This window comes from Hoplias malabaricus, chromosome 6, assembly GCF_029633855.1.
Source record: "Hoplias malabaricus isolate fHopMal1 chromosome 6, fHopMal1.hap1, whole genome shotgun sequence".
NCBI classification, from domain to species: domain Eukaryota; kingdom Metazoa; phylum Chordata; class Actinopteri; order Characiformes; family Erythrinidae; genus Hoplias; species Hoplias malabaricus.
Window position 1 is genome coordinate 679,374 of NC_089805.1, and position 18,127 is coordinate 697,500.

The window sequence follows — 18,127 nt, forward strand, 5'->3', positions numbered from 1 at the left end:
TCACTAATTTAGCTGACAAGATGTTGCCGTTACGTTACCCTGGGTGCCCCGGTTTCCGCCCATGCTCCAAAAACACACGTTTGTAGGTGGATTGGCAGCTCAAACGTGTCCATAGGTGTGAGTGTGAGGGTCTGTTGTCCTCCAGGTTGTGTTCCCACCTTGCACCCAAAGATTCCAGGTAGGCTCTGGACCCACCCCAACCCTGAACTGGATAAGGGTTACAGACAATGAATGATTTAATATCAGTGCAGTGTTCCCCATTAGACTTGTCTTTCAGCAACGTTTGGTGGTTCTCCTTCAGTAGGATGAAAAATAATAAAGCCTAAAAAGGAATAGAATCTCATTTTCAAACAGAACAACACAATTCAACACAATGCACCCACTGCTTGCAGTATGCTTCTGTGTTAGTCACAGGAATAATTGCACATAATTCTGTAAATAATTGCAAGTACACAGTAACCTAAAATGAACCTAAACAATGTAAAAAGTTTCAGTTATGTAGAGCATTACTTATTTGCATTATTTTTCTCTGTCCCTCACAATACTTTACCCTCTTTCTCACTCTTACTTTTCATTCTTGATTCTCCCCTACATTTTAAACACACCTGCCATGCACACCCCACAAGCCCCCACCCCAAACACACAAATACACACTTGTTCATCTCTTCTCTCTCCCTCTCACACTGCAATCTTTTCTCTCCTCATTCTTCCCTCTTCTTATTCTTCAGCCTTTTCTCTCCCTGGAAATTCTCTTCTTCTCACTCCTCTCTCCGTTACTCCTCACATTTTTATGATTTTCCCAAAAGCTTGCTCTCTGTTGGTCTGTCTGTAAGTCTGTCTGTCTGTCGGTCAATTGGTCATACAGTCTCACAGAAGAGCTGAACCACAAGTTCACCACTGCGATTCTGCCTGATTTCCTGTCGTGTCTTGGGTGTGTTTGCTTTGTATTTCTTCTCTCTGTTCTGTCTCTGCACTTTTTGGTTGTTGTTTTCAGCTCCACTCAGTTTAAATTCTCGAATTTGGAATGTAAGGAACCTATGATTCACTATAGTCACAATGTCATCTGTGATTTCATAGACTAAATTAATAAAATCTAAATCCTAAACAGTGGGAAGAGGCAGTACAAAAAAATGTTGTCATTGTATGCATTATGAAATGCCAAATAAATGTCGGACTGAAATGAATTAAAATTACACATGAAGATAATCACGTTTTCAGTACATATAATATTTTGTGAAGGCTGGCAAGATACTCTCTGGGTACTTTAAAGTAGCTGAATTGCTATTGTAATGAAGATTATTGACATGGGGTGTGCTGCTGAAATGATACTTTACCTAGATTTACTGTAAGAACAAAGAAATAAAAGAAACTGACAGAAAAAAAAACGTAATTATATTACTCATGGCCATAACATTTATTATTTATATAGTGCTTTAAAAAAACTACTGTGGAAACAAATTAAATTAATAAGACTACACTATATTTAATGGAGTTATCAAATAACTAAAGTTTGGGAGAAGGAGCATTCCCAGACTCCTCCTCTTCACCATTACACACCATATAAACCACTCCTCTCTGTCACTACCCGATTTATATATATTTTTTATATTTTTATATTGACATTTATTTTTCCACACTCTACATCATTGGGTGTTAAATGAGCAATCTGTAAGATATTTACTGTTCTTAGTTATAAGATGTGCTGGGTGTGTGATCATAGATTAAGGAAACAGTCTAAGTTGCAGCACTGGCTTCCCTGGTAGCAGCGCTGAAGCAGTATATACACTTTAAGAAGTGCCCAGTCCGGAGAGGCGTGCAACTTGAATTTCAGCCTAAGATCCTGCCTTCTGTCCAATCACATTGCGGTCTAAACCCATCGGGTTGCGAGGTCCAAAACATAGCGTCATGCAGCTATGAAATGAACTAGTGAACAGAGATAATATTTGATTTTTACCAGACCTACAAAACCTCAATGCCCTTCTAAATATCTCCATGACCAGAGATGGTGTAAAATATTTGAAATGTATAGGTAGCTTTAGAAGTAGCAAATACACCAAGACTTATCCAGAGTTGGCTATATTTTTCTACTGAACAAGTAATAGCAAGACTTTTCTAAAAATAAAATAGAAATACAGGCACCCATGAATAGACTAAAGGAGTTAACGCCATAGTTTGTGTGTTTTATATATATAAGGAAATTTAGGATATTGAGGATTGAAAGGTGTAAGGACTGTGTTTTGTGCATTTTATAAGAAGAAAGTGAATAACAACATGATAGAAAGATGTAAATACCATGATTTGTTTTAAAGAAATTGAATCAGATCACTGTGAGTTTCTCTATGGTGTGTGCGGTGATTTTAAACCAAATAAGGAGTAATAGTTATGTTTGAAAATTTAAGGTGAAACGGAGAATTCTAACTCTGTAATACACAGCAAACTTAAGCTTTTCCCTGTAGGTAGATGTTTTACTGACATGATTTACACTTGGTTGTGTGTTTTAAATGGATAAAATGGGAAATAAGGAGTGAAAAATGAGTTTTGTTTATCAAACCTAGCACTATCTTTAGCTTCACAAAGCTGTCTGTTTGAGTTGGAACGGAGACGTCAAAATCTGGAGAATAACACCAGTAAAACTCTTAGTAATTTAAGTTGGAACTAAATGCCGGAGTATGAATATTTTGAATAAAAAGCAAGGAGCTGCTTCCTAAAATGGCATTTATGACTGAAGGGAAAATAACACCCCAGCCGTGTCTATTCTTAACATTTGATATGGATTTAGAGAGTAAAGGCTTGTAAACACACGGAAACTGTGGCAGCTTTTTCAATTTTTGTCTTTTACTTAAGTAGGTAAATGATTAGGGACATGATTTACAACTGGTTTGTGTGCTTTAAACAGATAAAGTGGAAAAACTTCAAAATGTTTCACAAGTTAGCGCTACATCTTCTCTTAATGTGGAACCGAGAATTCAACACGCTGCTGAATAATGCCATAAACTGACCCATTGAAGGTGGAAGGAAATATTTGAATGTAAAATTGTGAACCAGCAAAGATCACCTAAAAGGACATCTTTATTGCAAGGGAAAATCCATAAGTAACCTTATCTAGCTGAAATATTTAATGTGGATTTGGACAGTAAAGGATTGTAAATGCTAGGGAAATGGATGTTGCTCAATCTCCACTTCTTTTGCCCATTCTCTAGCGTGGGTAGATGTTTTACTGAAATGATGAACACGTTTCTGTGTAAATAGATTGATTATGACACATTCTTTTTAGCTATTAAGGTCGAAGGTTTTAAAAGTTGTCTCTTGCTTGTTTGTGTATGCTCAGTTTTCCTCAAACTGGCAGCCTGGTCAAGCTTCGCCTCCAGGGCAGGAGAGGGAGGAGGCAAAAAGATCTCTCCACTGTTTTACAAGGTTTTAACGCTTGGTATCAATATTACAGATGGCTTCTTTAGAGTTCAGATCTTCTTTCTTGAGGCAGAACATACGATGACTCCATTACAGGCCATGGATGCATTATACGGCATTAGACACAACCCACATTCTGGGGCACAAATGTATGCGCATGTGTTCATGTGAATATGCTTGTGTGCATGTGGGTTGCCTAATTAATTAGCGAGTAATTCAGAATGTTTGGCTTTATTATTCTGTAGACTGAAACTTTTCCAACAGCCAAACTGGTGTCAGCTTTAACTAGTTATATTACGTGTTCGCCTTGGAAACTGAATGCACTTTCACTGATTTGAGATCAGCTATGTTGGCATCAAAAAATTTTCAAATAAACCATTATATCCTTTCAGTCAGGGTGAATGAGGCACAGGTGTTGTGATGAAAAGGAAGGGGAAAAATGGAGGAAGAGTAAGTCGAGCATTCGTGTAAAAAACATTAGGCCAAGAAAAGCTAGACTGAGGGAGGGAAAAGGGCTTGTGTAGGAAGTTGGAGAATGAAAAGAGAAAAAGAAGAAAAAACGTCAGTCAATCAGATAGAACTGAAGAAGAATGCGAAGAATGGATGAGATTGAGTGCCAACATCATGGTGAGGAAAAAGAGAAATACTGAAAGTCGGGAGAAGAAAGATTTGAGAAAATTAACGGGACCAAATAAAAGAAAAGAGAGAGAAAGATGAATGATAGGGCAGGCTTGTCGCAGGTTAGAATGCAAAAGTTGGTTGAGAGGAGGAGGAGGGCTATGGGGGGATTAGCTTGCCTTATTATAAGCTGAAGCATCTAAAAACAGGAAAGAGAATGTGAGACTGACAGTGAAGGTGTCTGCGAAGCCCGTTAATGAGCTGATGTGATGTGATGAAGGGTGTGCATGTGGTGCATGTGTGTGAGGAGATCAGAGCTGTGAAGAAGTGTATGTGGTGATGCTGATAAAGATAAGGGAGGCGTTGTTCAGGAGTTTCCCACAAAAGGAAAAAAAAAGCTGCAGGGAAGAAAGTGAACAGTTTCTGATTTTTTTTCCCATCACTTGCACAAAAGCTGATTCTGAATGTGGGCCACCAGTTTAATCAGCGCTTCTGTTTTGTGGCCTGTACCTCAGCATCTGATCTCAGCCATTAACTACACTCTTCTGGAGATGGAGTTGGGTAACACTGATCGTACAATTTTTTTTGTTTGTTTTTTGTGCACAAGAACTGGAAAATATCTGTATTTCACTGCTTTAACAGATTTGTTCCGTGTTGGACTGTTAAAGGGCTTGTTTAAAGGGTAGGGTCACCCCCTAGCTTCAGCCAACACTACCTCTGGTTGAACTTGACACATGTCTTGAAATGGGAGGGGCCCTATATAGAGATGTCTAGTGGATGGTACACTGTCAGACAAATTGTCACTGTGGTGGTACCTTCAAGGGTACATACTCATGACCTTTATTTACAGAATAGAACCATATTCTATAATTCCCCTCTTTGATCTCTATAACCTGTATTATATTATTTTAATTCACACAGTTCTACCATGAAAGATTACAAAAGTCTCTTTTGCTTTCCAGTGGCCAAATTTGGTACCCGGTCCATGGAACCAGGTACGTTTTCAGTCCCACCTCCCTCCGGCTTCTGGGTTTAGTGCCGGGTAGGTACTAAATTGTGACATGTAAACTCTGCAGAACGTTAATTGTCCAGAGTCACGTCAATCACCACGAAATGCAGAGCTCATTCAAATCCAGCACAAACACGCCGCTTGTAATATCTCTTAAGTTACAGCATCTTTCACATTCGTTTTTATTGGACTCGTAATGGCACCTCTTAACTTTACCTTTTGAAGAGGTTTATATGCTCCTTGGGCTGATAGCAGATGAAACTTACCAGTGAAAGCTGAATGTGCAACAAGTAAAACTGATCTGTGAGAATTGGGGTGCGGAGCTGTGTTCAGTCCAAAAAACAAAAACAACATGTGAATACACAATGAGTAAACAGCGCCTAACTTTACTGCAGTCGTCGTTGTGGTTTTCAGAGCCAGCGATTCCTGATAGAGATGGGGTTTTGTGGTGTCACAGTGTGTGGTGGCTCCAGTTTGCGGGGCAGCCCTTCCAATGGAAATGTGACACGCTTTAAGAGTGCTGAGCCAGACCAATGTGGTGGAAAAGCACCATTAGAGAACAAAACTGGTCTTTAAACCACTGTTGTACCTTAAAAGGTACATTTGCAATCTTTGGACCTCTTTGGTAGAAGGGAAACCAGTAGGAACACAGACATTAGAACATCCTCAGACAACGAAATTCATCTGCTCCACCATCCTCAAACCAGACAAATGGGGCAGCGTTGCAGCGCACATCATCCAACTTTACCATGTCAATGACTTCTTGAAACAACGTTAAACTAGAAGAAGAGGTTAGTTGCCAAAAGCTAATCTGAACAAGTAGCTTTGAGCCTAGACTTAAAAACAGTGACTGTATCTGCATCTCGAACATTAGCTGGAACATTGTTCCAGAGCTGAGAGGCTTTGTAGGAGAAACTTTGAAAGTTTGAATTCTGGGAACTAGTAAAATGCCAGAAACCTGAGATCTGAGTAATCTTGGGTGTGTGATGAGGTCTTGCAGGTTTTCAGGGGCGAGACCATGCAGGGATTAATAGGTTAGTAAAAGAATTTTGTAATCAATACAGAATTTAACTGGAAGACAGTGAAAAACTGATAAGACTAGACTGATATGATCAAATTTTCTAGTTTTAGTGAGGACCCTGGCTGCATCATTTTGAATTAGCTGGAGTTTACTGGAGTTTCTGCTGGAGCATCCTGACAGTAGCGTATTGCAATGATCTTATCTTGAAATGATAAAGGCGTGTACTCATTTTTCTGTGTCTGGCAGAGATAAGGCGTTTCTTAACTTGGTGATGTAACGAATAAGTAGGAAAGCTGTTTTTGTAATGTTACCTATATGCTGATCAAATGATAGATCTGAGTAAATTAAGACACCAAGAATTTTAGCTGATGAGCTAGGAAGAAGAAGCATGTTTTGGACCTAGAAAGAGAACCTCTGTTTGTCGCTTTTACACAGTCCTCCAGTTTCTTTAGTGTTGGTTTGCCATCTGGTTTGGCTGATATGTGTAACTGTGTATCATCAGCGTAAGTGTGGAAGGTAACTCCATGCCTGCTAATAACTCTGCCCAGTGGCAACATGTATGTTATGAATAACAAAGGTCCTAGAATGGAGCCTTGTGGGATTCCAAATTCATTTTTGTGTGAATAGAGAAGATATTATTTACGTTAATGAATTGGTAGTGATCTGGTAAGATGTAAACCATGATATCATGTGAGTTCATGTGATTCTAACTAGTGATCAACCAATACATCGGCTGGCTGATTAATCGGGCAGATTTTTGGTATGTTTTATATAATCTGCATCTGCTGATATATTAGTGCAAGAGGCTGATATTTACACAATGCACACAGGCAATGCTGTGGGCAGCTCCATCATTCTGGCTGTTGGAGCGCCCCTTGTGTCCATTTTGCCATCTTACAGAAAGACATCATGTAAAGGCCTCCAACCTGTGGCTGCATCATCAGAGAAAACGGTATGAATTATTTTCTCTTCTTCAGCTCTTACTATTTGTTACAGGCCGCTCTTTGTAACACTTTGTGCACTTTAAGTTGTAATAAACTTTATACTTGAACATTAAACAAGACCGTACGCAGTAAGGGACGTGTTGAGAAAGGAGTAAATCTTCAGTAAGTGGAGCAGTTCTGATGGAACGTGAAGACTTCTTTCTCATTGGTAGTCGCCGCCTCGCGTTGCTGCTCATTTGCATAATGTAGAGCATAGGTGAACTTCATTGTGCCGCTGAATTTGCCCAATTCACATTGCTCATGGTCACGATACTCAACGTTGCCCAGTGTCACTTACTGTCATTGAAAATAAATGACTTCCTGTCGCCATGTCACTTTTGTTGTATTCAGGGTGCACGCCCAGTAAGAGATCACACTAAAGAGTGCTCTAGTATTGTCTTTATATGTTCAATCAGTGAGGACAGATGTGCTGAACGCGCATTGACGAGTGCCCTTCTGTATTCTATAAGGCTATAAAATTCTATAAAATTTCAGTAAAGATGGTGTTAGTGCACTTTATAGTAACGTGAGCACATACATATTAAACTCAGTTCGTATGAAATTAGGTAGTGGTCTGAGATTGCTGATGATTGAGTAGTATATTTAGATTTTTTCATGGTAGTGCCCGGGGTTAAAACTCTATAATGTGTAGGTCCTGATACCAACAGAGTCTACGATTGATGTGAATGACTTTCTTTGTGGATCATCACTTTTCTCAAAATTAATGTTAAATCCTCCTGAAATGATTACTGTATCCAGGACAACAATTCACCAGTAACCAAAAATAATATTAAACAGGGCCCTGGTGTGTGTTCTTATCTGTGACTGGGTTAGTTATGTTAATGTACATCATTTCAAAGGAAGTGAGGTTATAACCAGGTTTTTGGATCATATCTAAGGTATTTTTGTAAATAGACAATCTACCCCTTTTCCTGTCAATCCGGGTCTGTGTACGTATTTAAAGCCTGTAGGAGTAGCTTGATTTAGTGCTAAATATTTCTTTGTAATGACTGCTTTGGAGTTAAGTTTTACATGTCCTTCAACTTCTGAAGATAATGCAAGCCTATGAATCACTGCACCCGTGTGTAATTGTCAGGCAGATCCAAACTCTTAGACTGTAATCTTATCATACTATAACCCAGCAGACACAGCGCAGTGAAAGCAGTTAATTCCCCACCTATCACACTCACAAGATAAGAAGTCTGTGAAATTAGACAGTCTGACCTTCACTGATCTGATGCTGTTTCAGTTTTATTAATGCACAGTTAGTAGTAGTAGTACAAGAATTAAAATAAATATATACAAATAGAATTTTGGAGTCTCAATATTTTGTGGGATATATATATATATATTTAACTTTAACTGGACAATCTTTAAATTATTTCACAGACACAGGTTTCAGGTTAAAACAGAACAGGTTCCATTCTTTATTAAAGCAGTTTAAGGTATAGGCACATTACCTAGGTCTAGGAAGACATACAAAAATAATTAGTGAAGCTCTCATTTCAATACAGTATTCAGGGGTAATAATAATAGCACCCCTCCTTTTCACACACTCCATATGTCAAACATTGTTTACTGGACGCTATTACGTTCAAAAGAATGTTTGTGTGCATTTTAGAAAAATAAATCTTATCTATATTCAAGGCCTTTTCACTCTTTCCCATACACCTTTTTCTTAATAGCTTCACAGCCCTTGGCAAACTCTTGACTAACACCTGGCGTCTCCCAGTCCTTCCGAACATATCACACCCTTTGATCATTATTTCCAAATGATGTGATTTTTTTGGTTGCTGAGTATACATCATTAACAAAGGTTTTATTATTTTCCAGCCAAGTTTTACCAAAATAACACACTCAGTCTTCACACCTCAGGTCTGGCCTTGAGTTGGTCTCTCACAGCTGCCCTGTCTGCTAATAAAGCAAACTGATAATAAAAGTTTAAAAACAATCACCGTCTCAGGCCTCTGCTTTTGTATCAGGCAGGTGCTGTGGTAAGAACTTTGTTCACGTAAAAAGTGTATGTCTAATATTTACCAGAATTCTGCAGAACTAGAGTGGGCTTCTTCAGAGTCACTGATACGCTTTATCAGGCCTCACAGAGCACACAGGCTACTTTACTAATTGTAAACCAGCTTTACAATTTCATCATTATTAATTACAGTATTTTGCAGTAAACATCATTATATTTTTAATTTGTGTAATTCCATATTTATCAATTAAGTCAATGTTTTAGCCATTTGGCTCCATCAGTATGGTTACGGCATGCGCCTCAATGACCTCAAAGTCGACAAAATTGAAATTTCTTCATCGGCAGCAGCAATGGCAACACCCTTTCCGATGCCCAAGCTCAAATCAACAGCATGGCTGAGGAGGTGACAAGTCACAGGGCTACTCTGCAACTGCCATATGCCTGACCACCTTAAAGCCAAAATATACAGACTGTCATCTGTCCAATGGCCTTTGGCCGGCATCTGTAAATCAGGAGCAAATCTTCCATGTCATGGAGATGTGCATGCTTAAGTGGAGCCTGGGGCTAACGAGGTGGGACCACATCACCAATAAGGATGTCTCAAAATGCCTCAGTTTTGAAGATGAGGGAGGCAAGGCTACGGTGGTATGGACACATCATGTGGAGATAGGGAGATTTAGTTCAAACAGCCCTGCAACTGAACCCCCAGGGGCACTCATCAAGAAGCCAACCAAATATTCACTGGTTGGACCGCATATATATATATATATATATATATATATATATATATATATATATAATTGAAACTAATGTATCATGGGGACCTTGGTGATTGCTCATACGCTGTGCTGTTGAATGCCATGAAACTTCAGCACTAAAAAGTAAAGCAGATGCTCCAAATGTTGGAGGGGGCTTGGAAAAGAAGAAATGCCACTGTAAATAGCATCAGATAATGTCAATGACATAGTGCTTTCTACAATGGGGCCAAATTCCTCTAGCCACTCTAGCTAGACCTTTTGTACACTAAGATCTCATTAGTTAGATCTCCCTGTAAATCTCCCAGCCATCGAGGCCTGTGGTTTTCTTCCTCAGTTTTGCTGTTGCCCTAAATATTTATTTATCTGTTTATTTTTGTTTGTTTGTTTTGATGCCCTCATTTTCTCAGTAAGTTAAAAATTAGTACTGCAGAGTTTTCATTGAGCCGTCTGGCACTTGCAGTGATGTTTTTTTTCCCCCAAGTATGAGGACTCTAATATATTAAATGTAAACTCACAGCAGTGTTGCACAGGAGCTACATCCTACATTTATCATTCATATTATTTTCCCAAACCCCTTTCCAGAATGAAATAGGATGTATTCATTACTTTGACTCATTTATGTAAAAAAAAATTTTTCTGATTGGCTCATTAAAAAAACTTTATGACTATAGGCCAAATTTGCAAATATATTTATATATTTTTTGGACATTTATTTTCCATGTACGGACATTATGGATGAGGATGAATTTGGTGCATTTTTAAACGAAAACAATGTTTTCATTTGATTTTTATTTAACACAAACGAGAGCGGGTTTTTTCTTGTTTTAATTAGGTATTTAAAACTTAGTAAACCTGTTTTTCAGTGAGCTGCTAATGGAAATGGTTGAGATGGTGAATTTGTATGTGGTACTAGCCAAGTATTAAGCTTGAAATGGTGGGAGCAATATTTGAGTGGGTGTGAGTTGTTTGACCCCACTTACTAAAATTGTTACGCAATCCAGATTATGTAAGAGTACAAATATATTTTCATCATCAAGGGAGAGTAAAAGAATCCAACAACATTGGATTTAAATAGAATTGTATGAATAGATTTGAAAATGGCTTTTGTAGAGCAGGGCTCTGTATTATCAGACTGGAGTTTTGACTTTAGTACTTATACCGAGTGTAGTATCACAGCCAAAACTATATTATTACAGAAAATATAAAAATAAAGTTTTTGAAATGATTAATTAATTATTGTCTGGATCAAATTCCCTACAAATGCCTTTATCACAGGTTTGAAATAATGTATAAACATGTTTCTGATTTCCAAACACAGCATTCACTCTGGAGGCAATAGTCGGCTTTGTTCTTAAATGGAACCTAATCCCTTAGAAATTCTAAAATGTTTTAAATGATTTTAAAAGATTGGCTGTGTGCCTTGCCGAATTATAACTGTTCCTACTGTGGTGGAGGAGATGGATTGAATATCTCTAAATCACATTTTTGAATACAGAGTATGTACATAATCACAATCAGAAAATGGTGAGCTGGGAAGCTGTGCCATGTGAATAAATTAGCTTTTTATATTGTTTTATAAAATGCAGATGTTTCCTCAGGTTAATGTGTTTATGAAGTCCTGATGTCAATAAACAAGTGAAAAACAAAGTGGTTCGGTCAGACATGATAGGCTTCCTCTCTCTCTCTGCTCATGACAGGAAAATTACAGAGCCCTCCAAACATGGAAAACCATGAAATGACCTGAGGATATTACTTTATTCCTGCTCCGTTGGTTATATTCAAACGGACACTGAGTGTAGACACAAGATAGGTGTTGCGCTGTATGTATGTATATGTCTGTATGTATGTATGAATGATAGCAAAGTTTGGATATTTGTAATTGTAGTTCTACAATTACCGACTGTGGTCTATAGTTTCTCTGCATACTTTCTTATCCCCATTTTATCTTTCTCTTCAACTGATAGGTAAGTATGATTTGGATGGATATTTTTTAGGATAAATATAGTACCCGTCAAAAGTTTGGACCAGTTGTGTACCAGCCCTACCTCTGCACAACCCAAGTTATGGCAGGATACAGCATGTTATGGTTTGTTTAACTCTTTATTGTTTACTACATAATTCCTTAAGTGTTCCTTTATAGATTTGATGTCTTCCATATTCATTTACAGTGTCATGTTGATTGGTCCAGAGGCTGTTTATGGCACAGTGTTATTGGACATGTGTGTTTATGTATACAGAGAGGCAGGGTGTACATCTAGTTCAGGCTCAGTTTGACAGATTGTCAGTTTGTTTTTGAGCAGGGGGTGCTAGAGATGAAAAAGGGGGGAGAAAGAACACGGAAAGAGAGAGACAGATGGAGAGAGAGCATATGTTCTATCTAGGGGGAGAAAGCAGGCTGAGATGATACAGCCTGAGAAGCTTGGAGCACAAGCAAAATTAACAGTAAATGAGGACTCCCAAAAAGTCTCCCAACAGTTGGACTATTTTGCTTTTTTCCAACAGCTCTTGCAGATCAGTGTGAGCAAAATATTAATCAGACCTCTTGCATATCCTTGCACCTGAGCTATCCATCTTTCCTTTACATCTCTCTCTGTCTCTGTCTCTCTCTCTGTCTGTCTGTAAGTCTCTCTCTCTCTCTCTCTCTCTCTGTCTCTATCTCTCTCTTTTTTCTGTCTCTTCTCTTATACTCGGCTCAAAGAGAACAGCTCTCTTGTTGCCAGATGTGGCTGAAAATGAACAGCTGTTTATGTGACACCCAGCTGCCTCTTCTGTAGCTGTCGCCTTGACGACTGCAACTCTTCTTCACAAATCATGTTCCTGAAAAACAAGGGGCACGACCAACATTGCAGCTCCTTTTTTCCCCCCTCTCACTCTTTCTCTTTCTGCTATCTCTCACCATCTTTCATTTTTCCCTCTGTCAATCTCTTATTATCACCTTATATTTTGATGTGTCAAGCTTGTGCAGGTTTGCCTTTGATTAGGCCTGTCTTTTTTGTCTTTCTTGTAAATCAACTACGTTTATTGTAGTTTAATAAAATTAGTAATGAGACTAATATTTTTCTGAAACTATTTCTTTATCGCAACCTTGAAAATCTTAAAATATGTCAAACCCAATTTAGAATATTGTCACTATCCAAAGATTTTTGTAAATTTTTGGTTAATTATATCAATTTAACACAGCAGCTGTCCTTTATATGTGAAAATGTATAGATGACTGGGCCAATAGAAATGCTCCGAAATAAATTGGAATAAAATATTTTTATATGGACTTCCATTGGAAATTTTGGAAGGATTTTCTTCTGTAAAGTTACTATTTTGAAGAAATATGTTTTTCTTTGGACAGGAACAATATACACATTGTCAGTAGTGCAGAAATAAATCATGGTACCATGGCACAGGCCTGTGTGGGCATCGTAGAAACATAGACTTGCAACTTGGTAACCGCTCATCAATCGTGTTTAGGCTTTATGTAACTCCTCTATCCCCTGTAACACTAAAGTGACTCAAGCTTTGAAATTTTTGTCTTAAGGCAAGCCATCCATCCTCTTGCCTTCTTGTCCTGCTGTGAAGAATTTAGTGCCTGTTTTCTTGATAATGACATACAGTACATTAACACACTGACCCTAACATCCGCTTGTTGGGAGTTTAAGCCCCACACCTTGGGTCATTCACTGTGAGGGGTTTGATGTGTCCCACCCCCCATGTGGACAGACTAAACTGGAATTTATTTAAAACATTATTATTCATAGGAAACTGCATCATGGAATAAATGTTTTATGAAATAAAAATAAAATTATATTTTATACTTCCTTGGTACCAGCATGGTCCTACAGCCTCACAACTGTGACACTGAAGAAGTGTGCAATTGGAGTGCATCAAGAAAGAGGATTTGTGAGGTGCTGACACAAATTAATCTTAGCTTAAGGTGTTTAGATGTGCTATGATTGAGTGGTGTGATGTGTTTGTGTTAAAGGTAAGTGTTTGGTTGAGAGACACAGAGGGAGAGAGTGGAGGATTAATGGCTGAAAATCTGAATGGTGGGCTTAGCACAAGAGAGGACAAGAGGCATCATGGAAAAACTGTACGCGTCCTGTTTATTGGGTCGGTCATAGAATTTGATGCTGAGTGCCAGGTGGGATTAATATAATTGAACATCAATTGCATCATATTGTATTGTGGTATCATACTATCACACAGTATTAAATGTTAACCAGATAGAAACTAGATTTCTGAATCAGAAATCCATTTAGTGTTTATTATTATTATAACCATACACAGGATGAGATGTAAAATATCCTATGCCAATCCATTAGAGCTTCTTATAGGACCCACAACACTCTCTTCCTACCTGCAGCCACAAAATGTCTGTTGTTTGAATCCTACACTTCAACTCTAAGTTTGCTGTGGCAGACAGTTTATGATCCAATTAGAAACCAGCTATCCTTAACAACTACGGTTACTTATTGAGCTCAGCACATGAGTACCCAAACCACCCACTGCATCACTAGCTCTTCAAAGGGGTCATTAGGTAGGCATCTCCCCTCGTCTGTGTTTCACTGAATAAAGCCCACAACACCTCCAGAAGGCTCAACAGTGGCATCCCAGACCCACCCACACTCCAAGCCAGATTTACAGTCCTACCACATCCTTTACCATCAACAACCGTTAATCCACACTGGCCTCCCTTGTGACTTAGGCTGTACCAGCCCCACTGGCACCGTTAATGCATGCTCAGTGTCACAAGTTCCATGTAAAATTTATGTGCTACATCACTATCAGTCACAATAGTCCCTCCTACAGTGCATGTCCCCAAGTAATCTGTGCTCTCCTTATACACAACCACTGACTAGAACTTTCAACTGTTTCTGATAATTCCTTCACAGCTGCCCTTAGTTTCTGGCCCCTGATTCTGAATTGCACAAGCAGGGATGTGGCAGACTTGGCTACAAATCCCCTAACATTTATCTCCACCGGTCTTACTTGTACCTCAGCGCACTTCAGCTCATTCCATTCGAATGCTTCATCTGCTGCATCCTCAAATGGAACTATAAATTCTATGGAATAAACTATCCGTTTACTTTCAGAGTAGAGGACCTTGTCTGGCCTCAGTGTAGTTAACACCATGCACTCTGGGATCCGCAGCTTTTTACATACATCCAAAAGCAATTTCCAATTTCATGCTTCACCCCATCTACCAATATTTGTAGCCTGTGCACGTTCTCGAAAACACTCACAACCCTGGTACTTTTATTATTACAGCCAATCATCAATGCATTAACCTCTAGGTGTTTGCTGTCCAACAAACATGCTTAAACCCTTAGCACCTGATTATGTCTCCATGTATACCAACCCTGTGACAAACTAACCATACAAGCTAATACAATATGCTTCAGCATCCAACCCCTGTACATAATCCACAACTAGGGTTTTCACCTATCCACTGTCCAAGATTTTGCAGTGCTGGAAGGACATTGTAAGTTTCTCAGAGCAAATATTTAATACAGCTTGCCTCCATTGACCATGATGCTGCTGTAGCACACCGTGCCTCCTTTTCCTGTTCGTGAATAAAACTAGTCATCATTTGCCTTCTTTCTGGTAATGTGGCCTTAATAAAAGCTTTCCATGAATCACATGACCCAAGGCCTGCTCTTCTACATTGCACTTGGCCAAGCACACCCCTTAGCTCTAATGAACTCCTAACTATCTGCACAGACATTTCCATTTCCTTCCTACAATTCCACGTCCTTCCTTGCTTTTGGGACTGGTGCTACTGCTTTTACTACAGCATCCTTTGGTCCTGACAAATCCTTTGGTCGTGACTCACCTTTGCACATTTAATTTCCTTAATTACACATGAGTGGTAAGTCCAGTACTCCTCTCCCATACCATGCCACGCTACTGTGGCCACGCTGGCCACTTCCTTATGGCCTTGTTCATAATCCTTTCCATCCTCTCTACTTCTATGATTAAACAATCATAAACTGTCAATGGCCACCTAATACGAGGCAGTGAGCCAGATTGCAGACACCACACTTTCAGCCTCCCTGGCAAACATGATTTATCAGTGCTATTAACAGCCTTCGCCTGTTTTAGTCCCACAACTTGATTGGTATCATTTAGCACTGCACTGTCTACCTAAACTCTTCACTGGTCTCTCCAGTACCATATGGATCATTTCCCCTTCCATCGAGAAATGTTCCTGTACAACTTTTCCCTTGACAATCAACAAACTTGCTTGGTTTAACTTTCAGCCTAGCCAACTTTAGATTATGATTTAACTTCTCCAGCAACCGCAGTGTACAAGACACAGTAGCAAAACTGAATATCCTCAAAGTGTGCTTTAACCAGCCTAGTATCCTTATCTGGCACCTGAGAGAATTCAAAAGCTTTCCACAAAACTTTATGTGGCACTTTACCAAATGCATTATCTAAATCTAAAAAAATGATATGTAAAGCCCTACCCTCTTTCTTTGCTGTCTGAATCTGATGCCAGATCATGCTGCCCATGTTCCAAACATCCTGTAAAACCAGAAACCTTTTGCTGCCTTTTGTACTGATATATCATTTAATTTGTTTACTTTCAAATAAGCAGTCTCAGTGCTATTACACTAAAGAAAATCTTACCCCCACATTAAGAAGACTAAGGGGTGAAACTGTTCTATACTCACAGCATCTTTCTCTTTAGGGATAAGGATACTGCCTGCTCGTCTCCACTTTTGGACCGATCCCTTTCTTCCAAACAATGACCATCAACTCCACAAAAACTTAAAGACCTCATGAGTATACTTGTAAACCTGATACGGCACACCATTAGGCCCTGGGGCAGAACCTGCCTTTGCATCTTAAACTTCACTCCATTTTGGTGGACCTCCATTTACAGCCCAATTTCACAAAGTGGTGGAGTATACCGTGACACCTGTAGCTGCTTTGCCTTATCTTTATATGGATACACACCATTGCAATGCTCCTCTAAATCCCTCTTTCCAACTTTTAAACTCCCAAAGTTTTCTCCTTACCAAATAAGGTCTTCACAAAATTAAAAGAGTCCTAAAGAATGCTGCCCTAGCATGTTCCTTCTTTTGTTTCCTCCATTTCCTCAAATTCTCTGCTCTCCTTAACACTGCCTGCCTACCCTTAAACTCTTTTCGTAGGACCTTAATATTGTTTAATTTCTCTTCCCCTACTCGCCTCCACAGCTTTCTAAGAGCCCTTAACTCCTGAATTAGCTCATCTATTTGTACTTGCCACACATGCTTTTTCTGCAACATACCAAACCTTTCCATTCCATATTCATAAATAACTATACTAAACTATTCAATTTCTTCTTTGCTGATCTCTTTAAGGGGTGACACGTTGGCGCAGCAGGTAGTGTCGCTGTCACACAGCTCTAGGGATCTGGAGGTTGTGGGTTTAAGTCCTGTTCCGGGTGACTGTCTGTGATAAGTTTGGTGTGTTTTCCCTGTGTCCTTGAGGGTTTCTTCTGGGTGCTGCGGTTTCCTTCCACGGCCCAAAAACACACGCTGATAGTTGGATTAGATACTCAAAAGTGTCCGTATGTGTCGCCCCCTCCAGGGTGGGTTCCCTGATGTCAACTTTTCCCATTCACACACACAATCCTATAACCTCATTCCATTTCCTACCACCCCAGTTGCCTCTATATTTATCTCCTTTCTCGTAGTCAAAGCTGTTCCATTGTGTGTAGCCATGTAATCCTCCTGTGAGTCATCTTCCACCCCTGCTTTCACAGGCTCAAGGGGTATTGAATCTATATGTCTCATCGTAGCATTTATTGGTTGTATCCATATGGTTGATCACACCATGGCTGCCTGCTCTTATGGGTTACTAAACCCTGATACCAGGTGCACTCTATTGCCAAAAATATGGTCACCTTCTTATGCGACATTTCTTCTGAAATTATGTGAATTATCAATATGCAGATTGTCACATTTTAATCATTTCTTGTGAGGTTTTGACCAGATGTTTATATATAAAGCACTGTGCAATTGTTTTAGATTATGAGATTCAAAAAGATATTTATCTAAGCAGTAGGTGTTTATATGCTAAAACCACACTTACTTACCGGGAAGGCATTAGTTTAAATATATACAATTATCATAGGTGCATAAATCTTCTACAGAGTACATGTACAGTACCAGTCAAATGTTTGGACATGCCCACTCAGGGAGGGTTTCCTTTCTTTTGAGCCAATTTCCACATACTGTGAATGTACAGTAGCAGTCCAAAGTCTCAATGGCTTTTTATTCTGTGGACATTGAAATTATGATGGAACACATGTGGAATTATGTAGTAAACAAAAAAGTGTTAAATAAACCAGAATATAATATGTATTAGATTCTT

The 18,127-nt window shown here is 39.0% G+C and overlaps 1 protein-coding gene across 1 annotated transcript in view; it reads left to right on the forward strand.

Annotated features, from left to right (window-relative positions):
* The window catches only part of pvrl2l (PVR cell adhesion molecule related 2 like), a 125,092-nt gene that overhangs the window by 31,092 nt on the left and 75,873 nt on the right, over positions 1-18,127 (forward strand). The window lies entirely within an intron of this gene.